Source organism: Canis aureus, chromosome 22, assembly GCF_053574225.1.
Source record: "Canis aureus isolate CA01 chromosome 22, VMU_Caureus_v.1.0, whole genome shotgun sequence".
In the NCBI taxonomy this organism is placed as follows: Eukaryota; Metazoa; Chordata; class Mammalia; order Carnivora; family Canidae; genus Canis; species Canis aureus.
Genome location: NC_135632.1, coordinates 7,651,479 through 7,675,159, shown reverse-complemented (window position 1 = coordinate 7,675,159; position 23,681 = coordinate 7,651,479). Strand labels below are relative to the sequence as shown.

The 23,681-nt window shown below is 44.1% G+C and overlaps 1 long non-coding RNA gene across 1 annotated transcript in view; it reads right to left on the bottom strand.

Annotated features, from left to right (window-relative positions):
* Window positions 1-23,307, bottom strand: part of LOC144293715 (uncharacterized) — a 41,299-nt gene extending 17,992 nt beyond the window's left edge. Inside the window, exon 1 of the long non-coding RNA XR_013360949.1 lies at window positions 23,135-23,307. This is a non-coding gene — a long non-coding RNA (uncharacterized LOC144293715). The remainder of the gene's footprint in view (window positions 1-23,134) is intronic.
* Between the last annotated feature and the right edge of the window lie 374 nt (window positions 23,308-23,681).

Below are 23,681 nucleotides of genomic sequence, written 5' to 3'. Positions count from 1 at the left end.
AAAATGCCAGCCTCAGCTCTGGGGTCTGACCCACTTGGTGGCTCAGATGGACTCCCTCTCCAGCCCGTCCGTGCTCTCTGCCTCCGCTCTTTGCCTGCTCTGCCCTCCCGGGTCAAGCAGGCTGGAGACATGCAGGCCCCTCTGGGCCCAGCAGGCTCACAGCGGGGGCAAGGAGCTTATACTTTAAAAAAAAAAAAAAAAAAGCTTTTGTTTATTTATTCATGAGAGACAGAGAGAGGCAGAGGGAGAAGCAGGCTGGCTCCCTGATGAGGGACTCGATCCCAGGACCCCGGGATCACGAGCTGAGCTGAAGGCAGACACCCAACCACTGAGCCACCTGGGCACCCCAGGGTCTCACACGGTCCTCCTCTGCCTTACATAGTTAGGAACGTGGTGTGGGGAAGCCCTTCGGACCCCGGCAGCTTGGGCAGGGCTGCAACTGGAAAGAGAATGACCCAACCGGTTCTATCAGAGCCACCTGCCTGATAGCAGGCCGGGCCCCGGGAAAAAATGCTAATAGAAGTTAAAAATAGAAACTGCAGAACAGGTATTGCTCTTTTTCAGTCTGTTGGAGCCTGCTGCCAAGATCAGAGTGATCCCCGTGGCTGTGAGGAGTGTGGGGAAGGCCAGGCCAGGGACTGGCCCAAGCCGGCGACATGTGTGTTATTTTAACTTTCTGCGACACTATTCTTAGGCTGTACACCTTGTTCCATCTCCGATGCTATCCAAATGATTCATAATCTAGTGTTATTGGCTTCGACACAGATTTAAAAGTAACGCGACCAAGTGTACATGGTGGGAGGAGCTGCGAGCACCTGGAGGCCCTTCCCTGGGGTCACCAGTGTGTCAAGGGGCAACATGCTCGAGGTACTAGAAGCTGGGGACACATGGTGAACACAGTGGGGTCCCTTCCCTCTCCCCACGGGCCCGGTGTAAGGCAGGTGACGCTACAATGATCTGGGATGCAGAAAGAGCCATGGGTGCTGGGAGGGGGGGCCCTTGACTTACAACGGGGGTGGGGCAGGGCCTGGGAAGATAAATGTGAGGTCAGGCTGCGGGGTGAGAACAGTCACCCAGGTGAGAGGGAGGAAGGGAAGGGCATTCCCAGCAGGGGGAGCTCTCCTTGTGCTCATTGCATGGAAGTCAGGTGGTAGCTGGAAGGGAAGAAATCAACGGGGAAGAAAAATGATTGCATCCTCTGCTTTTGCTTCCCACCCGGCTCTGATTCCTGCAGAGAGAGAGAGCAAGGACACACTGAAGGATGGTTTTTAGTGGCTTAAAGGAGGTAGGATAATGTTGGAGTACGGTTCCCACTAGTAAGAAAACCAACAGAAACCCAACCTGCAAACGACATGAATGTCCACGTGTAGAGAAATAGTTCAAATATGGTGCACCAAGCTATCTATGGGCAGTCTGCAGTCATTACAAAGGATAAGATAGATCTACTCGTGCAAACACGGATATCTGACAAACACTGTTAATTTAAAAAGCAAGTAAAAGAAAAATGCATATAATTATAACATGTGCCCTTTATGTAAAGTGGTATGTATTTTATTTGCATTTGTGGATTTTCTGTGTATTTATGTACCTACACATATACAAACCCATAGAAAAACGTTCTAGAAAGAAACACCCTCCTCCCCAGAAGCTGAGAGGTTGGAGGATGACAAAGGAAAAGGGACTAACTTTTGTTTAATTCACTCGTGCGTTATTTACATTTTTACATGAGCATGTATTACTTGGGTAATTTTTTTTTTCCAGTGGGATAAAAAGCAACTGAATCAAAAGACAAAGATCTTCCAAGAAGTCCTAGAGAGTGGTCTTTGCTCATTCCCTTCACTCCTCGCAATTGCGTAAGTCCAGGAGAAAGTGAGGTGCCCCAGAAAATCCTCTCTGCAACTGGCCTCAGGAATAATACCCACATAGAGAGTCATAGTAAAGTGGTATATTAGGCGTACTGGACTTGTTGGCGGGCTTCCCTATTGTTGGAAAAAGATGGTTTATTTGATTTACTCTCGGGAGTTATTTTTATTAATTATTTTATGAATTACTTAATTATTTAATTCAAGTGAGCCTCTTTGTGGTCACCTATGGATAAATTAAAAAGGTGATATTGCAATAAAAATAAATTGTTAATCAACTTTAATGCTGACATAAAGACTGTCATCTAGGAACGCCGGGGTGGCTCAGTGGTTGAGCAGCTGCCTTTAGCTCAGGGCCTGATCCGAGGGTCCTGGGATCAAGTCCCACATCAGGCTCCCCGTGGGGAGCCTGCTTCTCTCTCTGCCTTTGTCTCTGCCTCTCTCTCTCTCCTCTGTGTGTTTCTCTCATGAATAAATAAAATCTTTTTTTAAAAAAGGAATATCATCTAAATTCTAACATGAATTTAAATTATAACTGTGTCAGAGGCTATTGTACCAAGAGGTAATATTTTCTAAACTGTCTTCTCTTCCCCAGTTCCCCAGCTCACCCATACATCCATGATTTCACTGGATCTAGTATAAAACCAATCACAAAACAGAAGTATCTAGCACTACAATGCTTCAATGATCTACCGTTAGAGCACTTTGCACCAACACCACGTGGGCTTAGAGGGTCATCTACGTCTTTAGGGTCTCAACCTGCCAGGGATAGAAAATGACCATAAGTCACAGAACTTTATCCTGCCTCTGGAACTCAGAGGCTGCAGGGTTTGAGGGCTTTGCTCATTGTTTCGTTCTGGAGGTCAGGTCACTTAACCTGCTTAAGCCCCCACTTCCGCACACCCACACAGTTTCTATGCCAGAGAATGTGTTTAAGCTGTGTGTGACCCTTGTGGGGTTGGGGCAAAGCTCTGGAAGTCCAGAAGATTCTCTTTTTGAGAAGAGCCTGGCAGTCACACACCAAAGCAAATCAATCCGCATAGAACTGTTTCCTTTTGCATGAAGGATTCTCTAAGTGAAGTACTAGAGGTAAAGACTGCTGCCCCTCCCAGGCCCTGAGATCCCCAAGGCCAAACTTGCCTAAGTGGGAGGTTTGTCACTGGGATCCTAGGACACAATTCAGAGGGCTCGTGAATTAGTTGGATGTGAGGAACAAAAATCCATCTTTATTTGTAGTAAACTCTTTCTGAAATATGATAACTTTTCTCCTTTAAATGTGGTCCCAAACCACGTAGTATTATCAGTCAGTACCTGTGATTTAGTCACCAGTAGAAATCACAGATAATTTTATAGACCATGACACTTGTCCCAGATATCTCAAAATATTTGCCCTCATCTCTACTCCAGAATTATGGTAGTTATTCAACCTGCAGTAAGACCTAGTTATTTCATGTTTAATAAAGAAGCATATATGTTATTATATGAGATTTTTTTTAAAAAGATTTATTCACGAGAGATACAGAAACATAGGCAGAGACCTAGGCAGAGGGAGAAGCAGGCTCCCTTTGGGGAGACTGATGTTGGACTCCATCCCAGGACCCCAGGATCACAACCTGAGCCAAAGGCAGACTCTCAACCACTGAGCCACCCAGACACCCCTATTATTTCACAGATTTAAAAGAATATCCCAATAACTGTATTTCAATATAATCAGATTTCTTTATAACCCAATGTATTTTCTTTTAGAAGTTTTATTTAAAGATCCATATTCTGAGATGGGTCCATTAACTTCACCAGACTGCCAAAGGGGTTCATGCCCAATAAAGATTAAGAACTTCTGCTCTAAGTGGGGTTAGAATGGGGCTTGTAAGTGTTCCTAAAGGTCTGTGTCAATGTCACTTTATTTACACATTCCTGAGATTCAGCCTCTAGCTCATTGAGCTCTTCCTAACCAAATATGCCAAGGAAGAAGCTGCATCTGTATAAACATTATCCAGCTCAAGTGTCAGGTTTCCTCCTCTTCTTCACAGTTGTTTGAAGCCAACAGCTAATGGCACTAGAAGGATCAAATATCCTGTATGGCTGGATGAAGGGAGGGGAACTTCTGTGGAATCACAACCCAGGCATTTTGGTTGAACCCTGCGAACTTGTTTGCTTTCCCTAGAATTAAGTGCAACCAATAAGTGGTCTGAAAATGAAAGAATAAGTCACAAACCCGTAAGTTGTTGCTTTAATTTTCTCAATATGGAATTTGGGCATCACCTAATACCTGTTTCGCACTTTGATTATGAAGAGTTGTGCTTCTGATCTAGAGCAGGCACGACGGATGGATTTCACCCTGATCTGATCAAGTTCCCACTGAGGAAGGGTTCTGAGGCCATCTCTAGGCTTAAGGAGGGAAAGATGCTGTGTTTGAATGCTGATGTCTGCTATGGCGAAGGGGTGTAGCTCTGTGCATGTCCTGTGATTATCCTCAGTCCAGCCCTAACTGGTACCAATGGCCATCTCTACTTGAGACCCAGACAAAAATACATTCTTGAACATTCCTTTGGTGTCCCCTCTCTGTGCTGAACAGAAAGAGGAGCCTCAGAACAGAAAGAGGAGCCTCAGTTCCTGTGACTCTTGCCGCAACTAATTGATTTAAATTGATGAACAAAGAGCATTAAACACAACATGATATTGTATAAAACTGCCTGGGATGCCCCAAAATCATATAGCACAATTAATTTGAACAAACAACATGTGATTTCTTTGCTTCCCCATGAAGTATGATGTCATGACTTTTGTTCTGAAACACTTTTCCAAATCTAATGCTTACTGACTCAGTTTCTTGGCTTTGTTTCTCATGTTGGCCGTGATAGGCAGTTAAAGCTGCTGTGCATTTACAGAGGGCTCTGGCTTTTATGAAGCAGTTCTTAAGTTTTTAAAACACTCTCTCCTGAGACTTCTCTCAGCAGACAGGAAAGCTCGGTTGTCCTCATTATTCCCATTTTACAGATAAAGAAACTGGGGCTCTGAGAAGTCAGGTGACTTAATCAGGATCTTATTGTCCATTTAGTGCTCTCTCAACCACAAGATGTTGCCTTCCAGCATCTGCTTGCTTATATCAGGGCCTTCCAAAGAAAGGCCTGGGTGGCTTAGCAGTTGGGCATCTGCCCTTGGCTCGAGGCGTGATCTGGGGTCCTGGCTCGAGTCCCGTATCAGTCTCCCTCTGGGGAGCCTGCTTCTCCCTCTGCCTGTGTCTCTGCCCCCCTCTCTCATGAATAAATAAATACATCTTAAATAAATTTCCTTTTAAAAATTTATTTATTTATTTATTTATTTATTTATTTATTTATGCGCACAAATGAGAGAGGGGCTGCACTGAGCTCGGGGCCCAACACGGGGCTCAATCTCATGATCCTGAGGTCTGAGATCATGATCGGAGCTGATGAGGAGTCAGTCACCTGACTGAGCTACACAGGTGCCCCAAATCTTTTAAAAGGCAAAATCAAACCATCATTCCTTTGTGATCAAAATATACTGTCATCCACATATCAACTCTTCCCATTTTGGCCAGACGAGAGGTGGTTTTCTTCTTTCTTTAAATTCTGCTAAAATAGAAGGAATCTGCTTAAGCATTTGCACTTCATCCTTCTACCAGCCAATTTCAATAATGGGCTCCCAAGCCAGGATTCTAGATAGCTCACTAGGCATCCTAGTTTGTGATTTTTGTTACGTTTTGTTTTGTTTTGTTTTGTCTTGTTTTGTTTTTGCTTGTCTTTGGCTTTTATTAGAAATGATGAAATAAGCAATTTGTCATTTAAGTATCAACTGGCTGGGAAGGGCAATTAGTCTCTGCCAGTCAAAATACTCAAGAAAAGAAGATGGATGGGATTTCTGGATTGCCTTAAATGAAACTGATTCAGGTGGTAGTTGACCAGGTAATTCATGGTTTCTAGTAATCTTATTAAACCAGTGGTTGGGACTCTTGCCCACATTTTGTCCCAGCTGCTAGTGAAATCCTCTGATCTCCCTTTACCCACACCATAACCTTGGGCTTTGGCTCTGCAAGAACAGAAGTGTTCCATGTTCCTTCTAATCTTGTACATGCATTTGTGCACCAACTGTAAGCCCGTCACCCTCAAGAACTTACAGTCTACTTAGGGACAGACAAGTTAAAGGGTCATTCTAATTAAAACAAAAAACTCTACACAGTGCATGATTATGAACCCCAGTCTTTGGGGCTCAGGGAAAATCTGGAGGAAGAGACATTTCAGCTAAAATTTTCAAGAAGAGTAGGAGAAAGCAGAGGGAAGAAGCAAGGAAACTTGTGTAAAAGGAGAGAAGGCAGGGGCACCTGGGTGGCTCCTTTGGTTGAATGTCCCACTCTTGATCTCAGCTCAGGTCTTGATGTCAAGGTTGTGAGTTTGAGCCCTGCATTGGTTTCCTTCATGCATGGTGTGGAGCCTACAACAAAAAGTGATGAGAAGGCAAAAGAGTTGATTTAGGGAAGAGAGAGAGGCTCTGGAGCAGAGAATATAAGCTATGGGGTGGAGGTGGGAAAAGTGTAGTGGGAACAAAGCTGGGGGAGTAAGGGCCAAGATCATAAACAATCTCAATATCATACTAAGAATGTAGGGCCATATCCTGAGAGCAATGGGTAGCCACTCTAACATTGATTGTATAAGCTCTGCTCTGGCTTCTCTGTGGAGTTAAAGGGAACCAAACTGCAAGCAGGGAGGCCAGCCTTAACCCAGGTGAAGGGGTTCGAATCACCTAAGTATGCTAGAGATGAAGAGAAAATTCAGGACTCCTCAGGTCAGTGGCCCTGTGTTGTGGGCCACTCTTGCTAGCTGCCCTGAATCAGGACGTTGCTGGCTTTGAGCTGTTCTCCCCTCCCTCAGCTGCAGGCCCTGAGCAAAAAGACCCACTCTAGTTAGTAAGCACTGGGGTTGGCCACACAAAGGGAGTCTGCAGAAGGCTTCTTTTCAGGGTCTCCAGTCAAATGACCAGGTCCAGGGTTTGTAAACACATCTCATTATAGGCGCCAATGCCGAGGCTAGAGGTGTTAGAAGCTTATTTTAGGACATACCAGGAAGTAAGGAAGCAGAGGAAACCATCCTGACAGCTTCGTGGAGCACCTAAGTGTTCCTGTAGACACCACAGCAACCCCAGAGGCTCAGAGCAGCCTGGCAGCCAGAATTGCTCTGCTCTGGCAGAATTGCTCTGCCAGAATTGCTCTGCCACAATCAACTACCAACCCCCAAGGACCTCATAGCTTTTACTGCTTCGTGGTGTCTGCTCACCATCTTTTGTGTGTTGGCCTCAGATTCCACACCTTGGCAGCCCTAAGCATCTATCTTTCCAGGATCTCCAAAGACCAGAGATCAACTTCCCTGATAGGTCACACAGAACACTCCTGGAGAAGATTATTATTGGTTCTTTTTAGGTCACGTGCCTTTCCCTGCACAAATCACTGAGAGTGATGGGGGTGGGGGGGCTAGAGACGCACATATCACCAGAGATTTGGAGTCCTATCTCAGCCACATGTTGCAAGAACAAGTTCTCCAAGACATTAATGATCCATCAGCAAACTGAAGTAATTTTTCCAAAAATGAAAAAAGTGAAGTGTCTTTGGCAGGTACTTTGGGCTTCATGGCCTGTCCTGAAGATGATATTTTCCTAAATATGGGTAAATGCTTTCACAATTTCTTATTTTCTAGAAGAAAGTGAAACTTGAATCTGTCAAGCAGAGTATCAGCTGGATTTTTAAATAAATATCAAATCTATAGAAGTAAGTTCCATGCAGGGAGCTCGACATGGGACTCGATCCCAGGACTCCGAGATCATGCCCTGAGTCAAAGGCAGAAGTTCAGCCACTGAGCCACCCAGGCGTCCCTACCCTGGCAAATCTAAACCACGTAAAATGTATTGGGAGAATAATGAAAGGAAACAGGGCATCTCTGGGGGCTTTGAAACAGGAATCATAGGACCGGTAGGCCTTATAGCAGGACAGCATGTCTGAGCGTACACTGGGATGAAAGAGCTCTAGAGGTTCACATAGTTGGTGAAATGACAGAGGAAAGCAAGAAAATCATCTTCACAAAAGTTAGGATAATAGTTCCTTCAAGAGGTAAAGATAGGATCAGCTACCTAATTTATAGCACCTCGTGCAAAAAGCAGCATCATTTGTTCAAAGACTGTAGAGTTTCGAGACGGCAACTACAGAACATTAAACCAAGCCTCAGACACGTCTAAGCATGGAGTCCCATGTGACTGCCCAGCTCACACACCCATGAAGTTGTCCCCAAATGAGGAAAGGAATGTTAATCAGTGAGGGGCACATAGGAGGCTTTAGGAGGCCAATAATCATGACAGTGGCACTCACTTTCAATTATTTATAAATCTTTCCTGTAGTTTTATACCCTCTCCCGAAGTGTTGTTATATTTTACAATTAAAAAAAAAAATACGACCATACCTCCTGTCCTGTGTTGATCACACAGCGTTCAGTGTGCCAGGAGAAAAGAGTCTGAGTGGCCAAGTTCAGACTGCTGGCGGACACAGGAATAGTAATCTAATAATCATAACAAAACTGAGAAGGCCAACCGGATCAAGATGAAGGAGAGGAATGCCAATAGAAGAGCTCATCATTACTGAGATGCTCTTCTGAATTAACTCATGAAACATTCGTTATCACCCTATGAGATAGGGACCTCCGCCCTCAGCTCCCAGAGTGAGGAGTGGGTGCTTGAACTTACAACTAAGATCTCACACTGTGAGGGAGAATTCTCTAAAAGAAAAGTGGGTCTGCTGGGCTCTAGAGTGGTTGTAGGTGGCCAAGAAATACCAAAATCCTGCTACACACATCAAACAGTAGAAGAGGGAGACAGGTTTTTCTTTCTTTCTTTTCTTTTCTTTTTTTTTTTTTTTTGCATTTAATAACCATTTGTTGGTCTCCAAAGTCGAATGCCCTATGCAAGCTGACAGAGAAACAAAGTTGAACAAGACAATGACTTTCAAGTTACTGTCCTATGTTGTTATAAAAAAGGGGGCAGGGGGCAGGGGGAAGGAAAAAACACTTCTAAGGAAAACTCACTTAGGACAAAATAATATATGAAGTGCTTAGTAACTAAAGAGGTGAGTGGTGGGCACGTCCAGGGTCTTCATCAACACGTTGCATTCCCAAGGTAGCCTCAGGCCTGCAAAGACCGACCCAGACACCCAAACCCTGTCTGAGGCCCTCTCCTCCATGGTGCATCTGGCCTCAGAGGTAACCTGGCCACAGACACCCCTGCTTTCTTGCCAGCCTGGAACAGCTGAGGAGCACGCTATCCACATTAGATTCACGGACATGCAAAGCTGCCAAAGGAGGGGGGGCTCCCCAAGAGGCAGAAATCTGGAAATGCCATTAGAGACAGATGCAGCCCAGCATGCATGTCTGCGGAGGCACCGGCTCTGGCCCTTGGGACGGAGGCTGATTCATCTCGGATCCTGACAGCCACTCCGGGCAGACCTGGGAACAGCAGGAGGGGGACACGGGCCACACGGAAGGAGTCTTGATAAAGCAGCCAGGCAGCTCGCAGCCACCCCCTTGCCCCAGAGCGGGGCATGGAGGCCAGCTGTGGGACACAAGGGTGCAAGTCCTTGGAGGCTGTCTAAGCCTGACGTTTGAATTAGGGACCTGCGATCCTCCCTCTACCCTTCCAACTTGGGCAAGTTACTTCACCTTTCCCGGCCTCGTTTGCCATCTGCAAACCCAGGATGCCACATTCTGGGGTCATTAGGATTAAATGATACGGAGCCACTGGTGCCCATTGTGTCTTCTGTAAAATGTGGCAATGAATGAAAGGATCTCTAAGTCCCCTTCTCACAGTGACATTTTGTGACTGTCTTAAGGCAAAAGGCCTTATGACTCTGAATTTCTATGAACAGAAATAGCTGTGTTCAATGGAAGGCCCTATCTTGGGTGTGGATTTTCACTTCTGTTTTTACACCCATTAAAATCTCTGATGATACTTACACTCCGGCTCCTGCAAGAGACAACTCTTTTAACCTAACCACTTGAATGTTTATAACCGGTGCAGCCAAGTGTTGAATAGGGAGGAAAACTTGGAGGCTGAATTTGTCTATTTTTAATCAGCTCTACCTTCTACAGAGGGTTCATTCAGGAAGAGATCAACTGAGGCCGTAAGGGGCACACATCAATGCGAAGAAGGTCACATGACAAGAGAATTCTAGATTTAGAAGTTCAACGTGGAGATTATACTTGCTGAAAATATTCTTAATGTATATTTTAGTGGTAAATTGTTAACATTCTTTCCATATTTCCTAACCTCAGCCATTCCCTTTCCTCCACTGTGGTTAGGGGTAAAATTCAGGAATGGATAACTTTCAGAGAACTGAGGAGACAGGACTTTGCCTGTGGTCAGGGGAAAAAAAAAAAAATTCAAAAAGGGAAATTTCAGTTGCTTCGAAGCTGGTTTGTGAAAAGTCAGCGCAGGGGAAGGCAGTGGGAGGAGGCCTCTCGGGGGGCCCAGCTGAGGCTCCAACTCCCCATTTGTCTTAATTTGGCTTGTGGTTCTGGAGGCCCAGGGAAAACACAAACTTGCACTAATATAGCCCAGGCAAAATATTGGAAGGAAGGACATTTAGACATTTTGTACAAACTACAGCAAATAAAAGCAATAAACTGCAACAGCAAAGGAGACTTTCCTGATGCAGGTACTGCAGTTCCTCAAAGCCAGTAAAAGAGTCCTCGGATACATCCTCAAGAAACTTGCCTGTTTATTGTGGTGTCACATTTATGACTCCCATAAGTAGCAGTCAACTAATATCATTATAAAACTCTGATTTATAGGCACTTATATTGGATTTCTCCTCCTACTGGGGCCTCACATTTGACAGGACCATGTCCTTATTTGCATGAGGAATTCCTGTTGTAACTGGGGACTGAGGCTATCCAGCGGCCAAGATGGTGACCCGTTGATGACAGTTTTACATATTGTATTTTTTTTCAGGGGGCAAAAGTCACATGCATATGGTTGGATTCTTAGTAGGGGCTCTTTCCATTCTCATTATGCTGATACAAAGAATTGCCCTAGAAAAAGATCTCTAATAAAATTATGAATAAATCATTTGGACCGAGCCCAGATGGAGAAACCAACGTGATTTTTAGAAGCTGAAACCTTTTAGATCTTTCTCAGCGAGATTTTTGGTAAATTCACTCTTTAGAGACAGCAGCGAACCACACATTGGTCTTGTGAATCGTGTAGATGGGATTTGTGAGGCAGGGGACTAGGAACAGATGACGACAATGATCCAGCAAATGGTTGATTTCTGCTCCCCCCACCCCACCCCAAAAGGAACAACTACTCTTTCAGAGCCAACTCCTGACTTCAGGGCTCCCACAGTCCTGCTCTCTGAAAGCCCTGTAAAAGCTAGGGGGGGTGAGGGGTGCGGAAGGCAATCATTTTAAAGAGATCACATTCAGTTTTATTAAAAAACCAAAACAGCTGGGGCATTGATTTGCAAGCTCTGTAATGCCATTGGTATGCCTGACCTGGCCAAGATATTAAAAAGATATTTAAGGAAATGTCAGTAAGTGTCTCAGGCACAAGCTTTGGCATATTCCAACCGCATTATGGTGCTTTGGGTAATTCATCTTCCTTTATGTTTCGCTATGCAGAGGGAAGGGAGGGAACATTTACAAGATGATTTACTGTGACACATCCATCCTAATGAAAGCATGTGCCGCTCGCCAGCACTCCTGGCTAATCTGCCCCCCCTCCCACATGCTCAGCCATATGTCCCATGCTTGGCGGGAGCAACGACTGTGTTGGTGGAGAACGAGTCCTGGGATCTGAGTAGCTTTTAACAGAAATCCCAGAAAGCTCTGAGGCTGTTGGCTCAGGTAGGAAAGCAGCAGGAAAGGGCTCATCAGTGTGGGGCTAAGTATTTTTAAAGATGCTCCAGTGGTATGACCCACAGGATGGAGGGAGATTTGCTGTCTCCTCCGAGCCCGGGAGGACTGCTGAGAGAGGAGCTCAGCCTTCACTGGGGAGACCTTCCCCTGGTGTTGCCCACCCCCCCCCCAACCTGACTCAGGTTCTTTGTTGCCCGGCCCCTGGCTGGCCACTCTCCGACTTCCAGCAGCAGCCACATTCCTCAGTTGCCAGAACCTGGCATCCCAGCCTTTCCCAGCTGCACACGGGACCCCCCGCTTTGTGCAAGCAGCTGCTGCTTTGACCAAGTGTGTTTCTAGCCCCCTACCCATGGCGACACTAGCTTAACTGCTTCTGGCTCTTGGGATGAAATCAACACTTACGGAACACCGACTGTATTCTATATTAGACATGGTGCTAGGCCCCGTGAAAAGACAGCAAGAAATTTGCAATAAAACAGATCTTTGCCTCCTAAAACCTGCGACCTAGTTGTGAATCAATGCTCCCATCTTACACCCTGGGCGTGCCCTGGACGAGGGTCTTAACCCCTTTGTAACTTCAGTTTTTCCATCTGTAAGGTCGGGAGAATAATAGGACAGAGGGTTGCTGTATATAAATTAATGTGTGAAAAAAAAATAATGTGTGTAAAATGCTTAGAATAGTACAGGGCACGTCATAGGCACTCAATGAATTTTAGCTAGTTGTGAGCCCTAGTTGGAAGAAAAAGGGGAAAAAAAGAGAAGTAAATTAATATGTGACTGCCATACCCCGGAATAAGAGTTTTATATATGTACACATAATGCTCCCACTATAGTAGAAGGCAGCTCTTACTATTACCCTTTCATTTTTGAGTAAGGAAGACTCTGCTAGGTGAATAACTTGTATGAGTTTCCAGTGTTGACAGAGCTCACAGTTCAGGCCAAAACCCCTGGGTGCCAAAGCCCATGAGTTTGAAAAGACAAAGAATTCCAAATTTAATTAATGTTTCCAGGACACTGGAAGATGTGTAGCAAGGAGGCAGCTGATTGAGCCCCAACGTATCACACAGGAAGGCGTTGCTGTGAGAGTTCACTTCCAAATGGAACGTCAGGGAAAGGAAGGCTGACTGGAAAAGGTGGGGTTGGAAGATGGTCCTGAGGGATGAGTGTGATTTTGGAAGGGTAGCAAAGGCCCGCTGACCAAGTGAGCAATCCTGTGGAAGGAGAAAATTGCACCATCTCTCAGAGACAGAGCCCAAACTGGTTGACCAAAGCCAAGGGCTCTGGAGAGTCTAAAGATGGCAGGTTTTTGCACACTTTTCCACTGGGGGTGAACCGGGTGCCTCGGTGGTGCCTGTGAAAGGTTTGCTCTGCTGGAATAATAAGCTGGAGAGTGAGAGTCAGTGAGGGCCCAGTGCAGCCCTCTTCACCACAACTATCACCGGTCTCCTTGAGGGTGGCGGCAGGGAAAACAGATAAACAGCAAACCAATGACCTAGACACAAGGGTGCCTGAAAAACATGAACAGAGAGGCCCTTCCCAGAGGTCTCAGTGGGGCTGGACTCTGCCGTCAGGGACAGAATCAACCTCTGCAGCTCTTGGGGATGCAAGCCCCAAGGGGGCAGGGAGGGAGGTGCGGTTCCTGGATTCAGGGAGGGGAGCTGGAAGCACAGGGCTGCTTGGCAGGAGCTGTGACTCTGGATGGAGCCACACAGCCAACCTGCCGTAACCAGCAGGGAGGTAGCCAGGAAAATAAATACCCCGTCTTCCCTCCTCCCTCCTCTCTCCTGCCAGTGCCCTGGGCAAGGGAGCCCTCTGTTCAGTGCATATAGGTCATCGTTCCTGGGCAGAGGACAGGGTGGAGAAGAGTCGAGAGGCGACCTAGGGGTGCAAATGGAAGACCCCCAACATAGAAGGTTTGTTACGGGCTTAGATAACTGACATGACCCAGAGCCTGGCACACAGAAGATCCTGAAGACTTGAGGGTGATGATGATTTCTTGGTGTTTTCTCTGCTTTGGTTGGCTTGATATTCATGTATCCAGCTCAGCCCCTCTGGCCTCACCACAATCAAAAAACGTTCTCAAATCCCTTCAGTAGCATGAGAAGTGAAGTGACTCACTGAAAAAGCCAATTGAGTTTTTTTGCCTGCAATCTTTGGCCTCTTTTTTTTTTTTTTTTTTAAAGGAGGCTTGGAAATCGTCTTTTTAAAACACAACCTTTGTGATGTGTTTTATTGGAAGTTCTTAACAGAGGAAAGGGGCTTGTTTGTTTAGATTGCTATGCAACAGGAGGCATTGAGCAAATGGTGTCTCGGTTTTTATTATTTTAAACTTCACCCAGGAGAAAATTGATCCAAGTTTAAGAAAGAAGGAAGGAGTGGAATATAGGCTCTAGTGTTTTCAAAATTCTAAATGGCATGGCAAACAGTAGAACCTTCAGACAAATATTTGCATATGAAAAACCACCGTCATAATTCTCACTTCCCAGGTAAAATTAAAAAAGAAATATGCATAGTTTCATATGTATGCAAATGTTTGTCTTACGTGGTTTTTGTTTTTTGGGTTTTTTTCCAGCCTATTTATATAGATTACATGCTGAATGTAGTTTCTCCTGGAAGTTGAAAATCTATCACTTTCAACCAAACAGCACCAAAAAGTGAAGTGGTTCTGCAAGAATTGTTTTGTCCTCTCCCTCCTAGGCCGTGAGGTTCACAAAGCACTAGGGCAGATGCAGTCCCAGGTGGAGAGGGTAGAGGGACAGATGCCTCCCCAAAGTCTCACCGATCTTAAGCTCAATCCTCAGTGTTGTTTACGAAAGCTTCAAATTCCCCGTCGTGTGATTTTTCATTATGCCAAGGGGTTTCTGACTGACACTTGTGTTGGGGCAGACTCTATCAGACTGGCAGCCTTGGTGTCGTTTCTGAATTTTCTGTCCAAGCTAGGGGAGAGAAGGACGGGAGTCGAGAGCCCTGAACTTGGTTAAAGCAGACATCTGGAAGCCAATGGTGGAGAAAGAGAGCAAAGGTTAGGAGAAAAATAACACTCGGTAGCAACCAGCAAAACAAACTTTTGTCTGGGACGACAAGAAGGCACTGCAAACGTGGATCAGGGCTCATGTGGCACCAGCTCATCTTTTTAGAAACAATGTCTTACTGCTTCAGCTAATGTTAGATTATACAAAAAAGTAGAAAGAAGTAAATACAAATAATCAAAATATTGCTACCCAAAGACTGCCAGTACTAACACTTTGACACATTTCCTGCTGGTTTTTTAAAACATGTACATGTTCTGTGTGTGTGTGTGTGTGTGTGTGTGTGTGTGTATATGATCATATATATATGTAAGATCGCAAAGAGATACGAAGAATATTTTTCAAACTAAAGAAAAAAGGGTTATTTTACCCCTCCAGTTTTATGCCTTGCATTTTAAGCCTAATGTTATATTTATGCATTTTTCCATATCTTTAAATATTCTTGGAATGACTCTTTTTTTAATTTGCTACATCATAGCTGTCCTACAGATGTAGCGTGGTTTATTTCCCCAACCTCATATTGTTGGCATTCGTGTTGTTTCCAATTTTTTACTGTTTCAAGGCTATCCATCAAAATATTATTTGTAAGAATATCTTTATAATTCTGTCCGTGGGATAAATTCCTAGAAGGGAAATTACTGGGTGACAAACACTTAAAACATAGGTCTCAAACTGCCATCTCGGAAAGTAATGCCAACTCTTGGTCTTGTGGGAGCATTATGAAAATACCCATTTCGTTACACTCCACCAATCCTGAGAATTATCATCTTTAAAATTCTTTACATATTTGAGAGGTGGAAAGTGGCTCCTTGATATTTTAAAATTTCATTTTCTCTCTCAGTATTTACTTGCCGTGCCAAACCAGCTTAGCTATCTTTGAAAAAAAAAAAAAAAAACTAGCTTCCTTGTAAGTAGACCTTGGACTGCCAGTTCCCTGAGAAAAGTCAACTTCCATGGGACATGGGAATACACCCTCTTAAAATAAATGTCACAAAATCCCCATCAGCCTTAATTTTAATAATAATGCCACAATGAATTCTCTCCTGTCACATTTTATAATACAGTCATACCAGCTTTCAAAGGCTGGTGTGCCCTGAAATTACAAACACAGTCTGTGGCAGGAGACACTGGCAATTCTCCAGCCCAGTATGACAAGTGAGCATCTCTGTCACTCCGAGCCCACAGGGTGATGGAACGGGGACATGAGACCAAGTGTCACGGGTATCCAACAGCAACCTGACACTTGTTCACCCCTCACATGTCAGGGGTTCCTAATCTTTGTGCCAATTACCCCTTTGACAGTCAGGCGGAGGCTACAGATCCCGTCTCAGAATAATACCTTTAACTGCATACAAGAAAATGCATAATTATAAAGGAATCTAATTACATTGAAATTTTGTTATCAAAATATTTACAAGAATCTGTGGCATGGTAATATATGTGCTTATATTTATTAAACACTAAATCACAAGATCTAGTGGGAGATCTAACTACCATAACTGCAGAGTGGTAATGAGAGTAAAGATATTTCAAGATATCTACCACAACTAATATAATATGAGAATACTTATTCCTTCTATTAGTGACAAAGTCCAAGTACTGCAAAAACTGTTGTGGTTTGTTGCCTACATTTGTAATGAAGGAAATGCTCCCTTTCAATGGGAGGTTGATAAAAGACGCAGCTTTTTTCCCCATCGTGGAATGCCCGAGCTCTCTCCGTGGACCTATGGTCACATGAAGTGCTCTGAAAGTTGGAAATTATGTAAATGCACTATCTCCACCTCCTCCCACTTCTAGAAATGTGACATTTTCTCTGGGCCCTATCCATTATTTTTCTTGCTCTAATTACTACTGTTCTGGGAAGCTGTTGGAACAGGGTGGTAGGGTTGGCCACAGTGGAAGATCTTAGTCAAAGAGTTGAAGCCACTGAGTTAAAAATACTGTACTTGATGGAGTTGTAGACCTGTGTACTCTGATCACAGGCCATGCCCAGCACTGCTCTCTTCCCCGTGCCTGCGAGTCGGCTCTGACCACAGCTTTGCCACTAACCAGCCGTGTGATTATGAAAAAACCTCTTGAGATCCCCCTCTGATTTTCTTAATTCAAAAACATCATTCAGAAAAGACAGTCCTTAAGTTCCTCTTCCAGCTCTCACAATAGGTGACTTTAAAACTTCCATTGTGTTTTGACGATTAATGTATCTTTCCAAAAGAGTTCTTTAGCATCCAGAACAGAAAGCCTTAACTGTTCTCTAAAAGTTTTTTTTTTCTTTTATTTTTTTTGTTCTCTAAAAGTTTTTATCCCTTTCTCTGTCACTGTTGTCCCTTTCTCCATTATTTCCCCTCATTCTTCTTTTAAAACAAAGACTTTGTCTTTTCCTTAAAGCAACAGAATGTGAATTATGTTGATTTTAAAGAAGAACTCCAGGGACTCCTGGATGGCTCAGGGGTTGAGCCTCTGCCTTTGACTCAGGTTGTTATCTTGGGGTCCTGGGATCCAGTCCCACATTGGGCTCTCCATGGGGAGCCTGCTTCTCCCTCTGCCTATGTGTCTGTCTCTCATGAGTAAATAAAGAAAATCTTAAAAAAAAAAAAAAAAAAAAAAACCTCCAAGTTTGTCTGGATCTTCAATTTCTTCACCAGGTCTAAATGCCTAGGACAACCGGTCTACATTTCAGCCTTGGTTTGAATGTTCCCCAACCTCTGTTCCTAAAGCATCCTTGCTTCCTCAGGAGGTGAGCTTTTCCTTCATGGGCTTTTTTTCCCCTGAGGCCTGAGGCAGGAACTTCTGAACTTCCTATGTGTTGTTGCACCGAAGAAGTGGAGTATTCTATTCTCCTACTCAAATGGAGTTTATGGGGTAAATATTTCTATGAATTTTCCTTCCTAATCACCCAACACTGTTAAACACTTGGCAGTCTGCTCTGTTCAGGCAGTCAAGGCCAGACTCAGGGAGAGCCTGAGCTTCAGGTGTCAGAGTGAACAGGAGTGCTGGGTAAATGAAGGGGCCTCGCAGGAACACCATGGGCCCCTGGGGCCCTAAGAATACTAACAAGGCTGAAGGGAGAGGCCCAGAGGCAGCCCTGCTCTTGGCAAGCCCAGGCAGGGTTCCCTTTGATGTGAAGTCTTGCTTGATACTGCTTTGTGTGTCTGCATTTGTCCTTGGCAGCCAGAAGGCAGTTCCTGTCCAACAGTGAGGTGCCCTTGTGTATTGCTGCCATCCACTGAAACAGAGATGCATGCAAGCAACTCCCAGGGTGACAGGGGAGGAGGGAGGGAGGGGAGAAGCTGGGCTTGGTGGTGGGGGTGGGGAGCTCAAGGAGAGCCCAAGTGCCAAGGATGTTAACAAGGAAACTGAGACAGTCCTGGGAGTTTGCACCACGGTTCTTAAAACATTTTACCTTAAAGTAGGAACAGTTTGAGAGGGATGTGGAGTAATTAGGAGAAAAATCTTGAGAGTTATTTCCTTGGATTGAGGTTTAGAAATACAGATCGCAATTGCCTCAAGTTGGTCTGGGCCAAACAGAGACCTACGAATGTTAATTATCACAATTGGCTTGACTTGTCTTAGGTTCTGTAGATACTATTAATGCTGTTCTCTATATGTTTCCAGTTCTCTGCCCTTTCAAGCAAGCACAAGGCGGAATGCATTTCTGGGTCTCCTTGTGGTTGGATAGGACCATGTGACTAATTCTAGCCAAAGAGTGGAAGTGATAAGGATCTCTTCCAGACTGGAGTATTGAATTACCAATGCAAAACCCTCCAGAGCTTTCTTGCCTCTTTGGAATGGGGACCGCCAACATTTGAGATGGTAGCTTCACCATCAGCCTGAGTCTTCAAGTACCTATATTTGTCAGACTCCTCCTGCCAACCCATAGGAGGTAAGTAGCATGAGCAAGAAGTCAACTTTTTGGTTTAAAGCCCCTATGATTTGCCAGCTTACAGGAACATAACCTAGACTATTATAATTGCTGAAGGCCCAGAAGACTCCCCTTCCCTTGTCCTGATATGCTCATAGAGATTAAATATTGAATTATATTGAAGAGAATCCTCAACTTCCTTGGGAAAGCATCCCCACCTTATTGAGGCAATGGGAGCTTTCACAGCAGGGAATTTCTCTATGGAGTCGCCCTGAGGTTGAGTGACTACCACTGCATCTCAGAGCCTCAAGCTTTGAGGAGCCCAAGGTGTTACAGCTGAGAGCCATGACAGTCCCAGAAGATGCAGGAAGATGTTCATTGAGACTGGCTTAGCCTAAAGGGAGCCAAGAGAGAAACTTCATCAACTATAATGTATGAATCAAGTGTCTGTTTTCATATATTTCTGTGGTCAGAGGACTTCAGTCCCTGAGCAGGTTTTAATGCGAAAGTGGGAGAAAAAAAAAAAAGAAAGAAAGAAAGAAAGAAAGAAAGAAAGAAAGAAAGAAAGAAAGAAAGAAAGAAAAGAAAAGAAAAATATGGTTGGAGAAAACTCACAAACTACAAAGAGCCCCGAAAGAATACTGGCTGAAAACCAGAAGCGATGCAGTTTACACTACAGAACATAATTGATAGCCCTGGTAAGGCACATAAGGGACATTGGTTGGAGCTTTGCGCAAACTATAAAAAGAGCTGTAGTTAGTCCAGAGAAGTTTCAAGGAAGATGTTGTTTTCAGGAACTACTGGACTTTTAGAGAGAAAACTAGAATGGTGGGTCAGGAGAAGGGCAATACAGTCTGAAGCCCTTCTTGAACAAGGATCTAGAAGCCAGGTCAAGGTGACTTTACAAGAGGCATTATGGAAGCTTGGCCTGAGGGGCCCAGTGAGTGTTACATTTTCAGGGAGTCATAAAGATGGGGGTGGGGGGGAGTCAGGTGGTCAGGGGTAAGCTGATAGAGAAAGAATCTTAAAAGTAAAGTAGCTAATGCTAAGAGAAGTACTCCAAGCAAAATGATCCTGGCAAAGTGGGGCAAAGTGACAAAAAACATGACATCAGTAGGATCAAGATTATCACATGGGATGGGGGTGGTGCTGGGACCTGAGAATAAAAGAGAAGGAAAACAGCAAGCTTTTAGGAGGGAGAGGGGATAGTTATGGCGATGTGACCTGGAGTGCTAAGTGTCCTCCCATATCCTTTTTTGCCTCCTCCCCTAAGATGGAACCTCCCCACCCTACCCCCCACCTCCCCATTTTTAGCTGAGTACACAGCTGCACAGAATAAAGATTACATTTCACACCTTCCTCTTCAAGTAGATGTGACCATTGGGAACAAAGGAACACGAGCAAAATGTCACATATGGTTTCCTTAAAGAGCAGGCTCTTAATCTTCCTTCTCCCTTCCTGCTGCCTGAAATGCAGATATGAGAGGGCAAGCTAGAGCATTCAGCTTGGACAATTAAGTGGGAACGTACCAAAAAAAGAGTAAGGACAAGAGAAAAAAGCTCTGGTTCCTGGTGGTCATGGAGCCCCCAGACCATCCCCAGATTGCTTACCCATGAATTTATTTATGTGAGAGAGAAAGAAATATGCGTCTACTTTACTTAAGCTACTGCTAGAGTGAATTTTTTGTAAAAGCTGAATCTCACCCGTATTGATTCAAGAAGTAGCTCGAGTACAATGACAGGTGATTTTTATGTCCTCCTTTCTAAGTTTGCATGTTTCCCAAGCTTTTTGACAAGGAATACACATTATTTTTGTAATCAGGTGAAGTGTGTGTTTTTTAGGATAGATGTAAGAGAAGGCCCAGAACAGGGGCCTACACAGACAAAAAGGCACATGGATGCCCCTTGGTAGTGCAAAAGGACCTCTGACTTGAATTTCTTTCCTTCCATCCCATAAGGAGTTGTCCTTGAAAGACTATGTCTCTCTGCTTTGCAAGTTTCCTTGTCCCCTGTTCCCGTTGGTGGTCACTGCAGGAAACAGAAACCATTTTAGGTATTTCGAGTAGAAAGGAATTCAATACAAGGAATTGGATGCTACAACATCACTGGAAGAGCTACGGAAATGTGATGGTGCCCTGCTAGATGGAAAGAGCATGCTGCTCCTGTCACCCAGTATATAACCTGGTATCTGTGAGCCAGAGGTTAGGAAATCACTGTCAACACCCCGAGGTCAAGGAACTGCTGCCAATTTCACAGTTGCCCCACATTCATGAAGCTGGTCACTAGACAGTGGGATGGGAAGTCTGTCCACAGCAAAAACTCATTTCTGCCAGAACCTCCCACTGCTGTAGAAATAAAAATGACGTCCACTGGCATTTCACCTTCTAAATCCCATAGGAGGCATTTTAGACCCTAGCAGAAGAGAGCCTGAGAAGCCCACTTGCTACCCTTCCAGCCCCTGTGCGCAAAAGGGGTGGATATGAATACCGAGGGCCAGCCAACCTCATCTGGTCCATCCCTTGGTGGTTCCCTCTAAGGTGTCGGACATTCTTAATAACTTTCTCAGATGGCTTCCCTGTTGATAAATTTCTCTACAGACGGTTTAAAGAGATCACTGAACACTTATTCCATGCGAACACTGTGTTAGGCGCTTCGGAGGGCGCGGAGTGATAGCACGGTTCCTATCATCGGATACCTCTTCCACTCGGGAAACATATGTTCAGCATCCAGCAGGTACTCAAGAGACCATCGGTAGCTCCTCATTATCTGCCAAATAAAGTTAAACTGCCTTCATTTAAACCTAACAGACTCTCTAGAATCTGACCTCAACTCATGTTCTCAAACTTTATCTCTTATTTTTCCACTAAATGAACACTTATGGACCAGAAAAACCGGATTGTTTTCTATTCTCTATACATATGTTTCTCTTTTCTGCCACCAACAATTTAGCCTCACTGTTTCTCTTCCCTAGAATGTTCTTCTTTCCATCTCCCTGTGTCAAAGTGCTGCTGATCCCTTAGCATCCAGCTCAAATGTCACCTCCCCTATGAAGCCTTTCTTGATACCTTACAGCTGGAGATAATCCTTCATATCAGAATCCCTGGAACTTGATCTATATTTCTGCCATGGGATTTAAAACAGTCCACCTTCTATTACAGCTTTTTATATAAACATCACTTCTTCTCTAGTAGACCATGAGCCCTAGAGGAGCAAGGATTATTTTGTATTTATTTTTTGATCCTCCATAGTACCATAGTGTTTAAGTGAATAAATGTAAACCTCAAAGACAGTTATTACTCAAAAATTTTATAATCTAACAATGAAAAATATTTAAGAAGCACCATCAGTTTCTGTTCCTTAGCATATGAAATCTGATCCTCTTTGCCCAGAATTTCATGCTTCCCCAACTGACATCCCACCTCTTACTTCTTTAATTTTCTGTGACAATAAATAAGCATTTTGTTCTCCCTATATGTCTTGTTCATTTCATTTTTCTGGTATTCTTGTAACTAAGTGTGTAATTTGTGTGATGTTTTTTTCCATGTGTTACAAAACCCCAAAGGAGATGGGAATGCCTCCTTAGTGTCTATAGCATTAAGAAACAGCAAGTTGTGTTTCTGTGTTTCTACTCTAAGCCAACAATGCACAAGTGGTAGCTTTGATTTATAAATGAAGAATATATTTCACAGGTACATTTTTTTTAATTTTTTTATTTATTTATGATAGTCACAGAGAGAGAGAGAGGCAGAGACACAGGCAGAGGGAGAAGCAGGCTCCATGCACCGGGAGCCCGATGTGGGATTCGATCCCGGGTCTCCGGGATCGCGCCCTGGGCCAAAGGCAGGCGCCAAACCGCTGCGCCACCCAGGGAGCCCTCACAGGTACATTTTAAGATTTCACAGCAAGTAACCTATTTACCAATTCTTTTCATTTATTAATGCCTCCAATTATAGAACAAGTCATAGACCTTAACCCTTTTTATCAAACATGGATTCAATATAAAAGCATTGTAATTAAAGAGTCCCTTTTTGCCCAACGTAGGCTTCACCCCCTTCGCAAAAAAGTGTTTGTAAATGTTCTGGTTTCCTTTCTTAGCTATGTGCTGTGACCCTTGGTCCTCGAGTGCCTAGACCATGGCATCTAGTATTCCAGTCTTCAAATGGTAAGAGTTCAAATAATGCTTATTTCAAGTAATTATAATTGAAAATAGCATGAAGTAAGTTGTCACTGATTTCTTTGTGCAAAGCTGCCCTTCCAATTATTACCTAAGCAAACCACCACCCGCTGTTCACTAGAAGAATTTTTTCCCTCTAACTATTGCTAAAAACACACATAAGTCTGTTATATGAAAAATAACATGGTCTGGGGCTACAAAATGAGTAGGCTCATAACCAGCAATAGCATTACATAAATCTGGGTTGCACATACAATCACAGAGATAGACAAAGTGCTAAGGGAATACAATGGAAAGAATGATTACCTCTTCTTGGGGGCTCATCTCCACCAGTCAATGGAGGTTTATCCATCAGGCATTTGTCTTTGTTATGCCTCTGAATTTGCATAAGGAGCACTTAGCCCTCCTCTGTTGCTAGTTGGTTGTGAAAGCAGGTACCTGCCCTTATCAGCCATGCAGACTTTTGTGCTCCAGGTAGGTTTGTGCTGGAGATTACAGGCTGTGGATATATGCCTGTGGATCCATTCTTATTCAAAAACCAGTTGTGAGAAATAATATTTACAAAGGAGTGGTTCCAGGGCATTGCTGCCCATTTATTATTCTAGGTAGACTAAATGCTACTCTTGGATTAAACCAGGTCATAATAGGGCTGTGAACTTGACTTGTTGTTTTAATTCCTTGTAGACTTCCTTTTTTTCCAAATTTGTGCCTTAAGCCTAAGCCATTAGCCTAAAAAGAGAAAAATTAAGTTCCATGGAACATGATGGAAATTCTTGGCGCATTTACTGCAGGGGTTTATGCTTAGGGCATCAGCTGAGGTGCCAGACAGTATCCTCCTTTTAAGAACACCCAG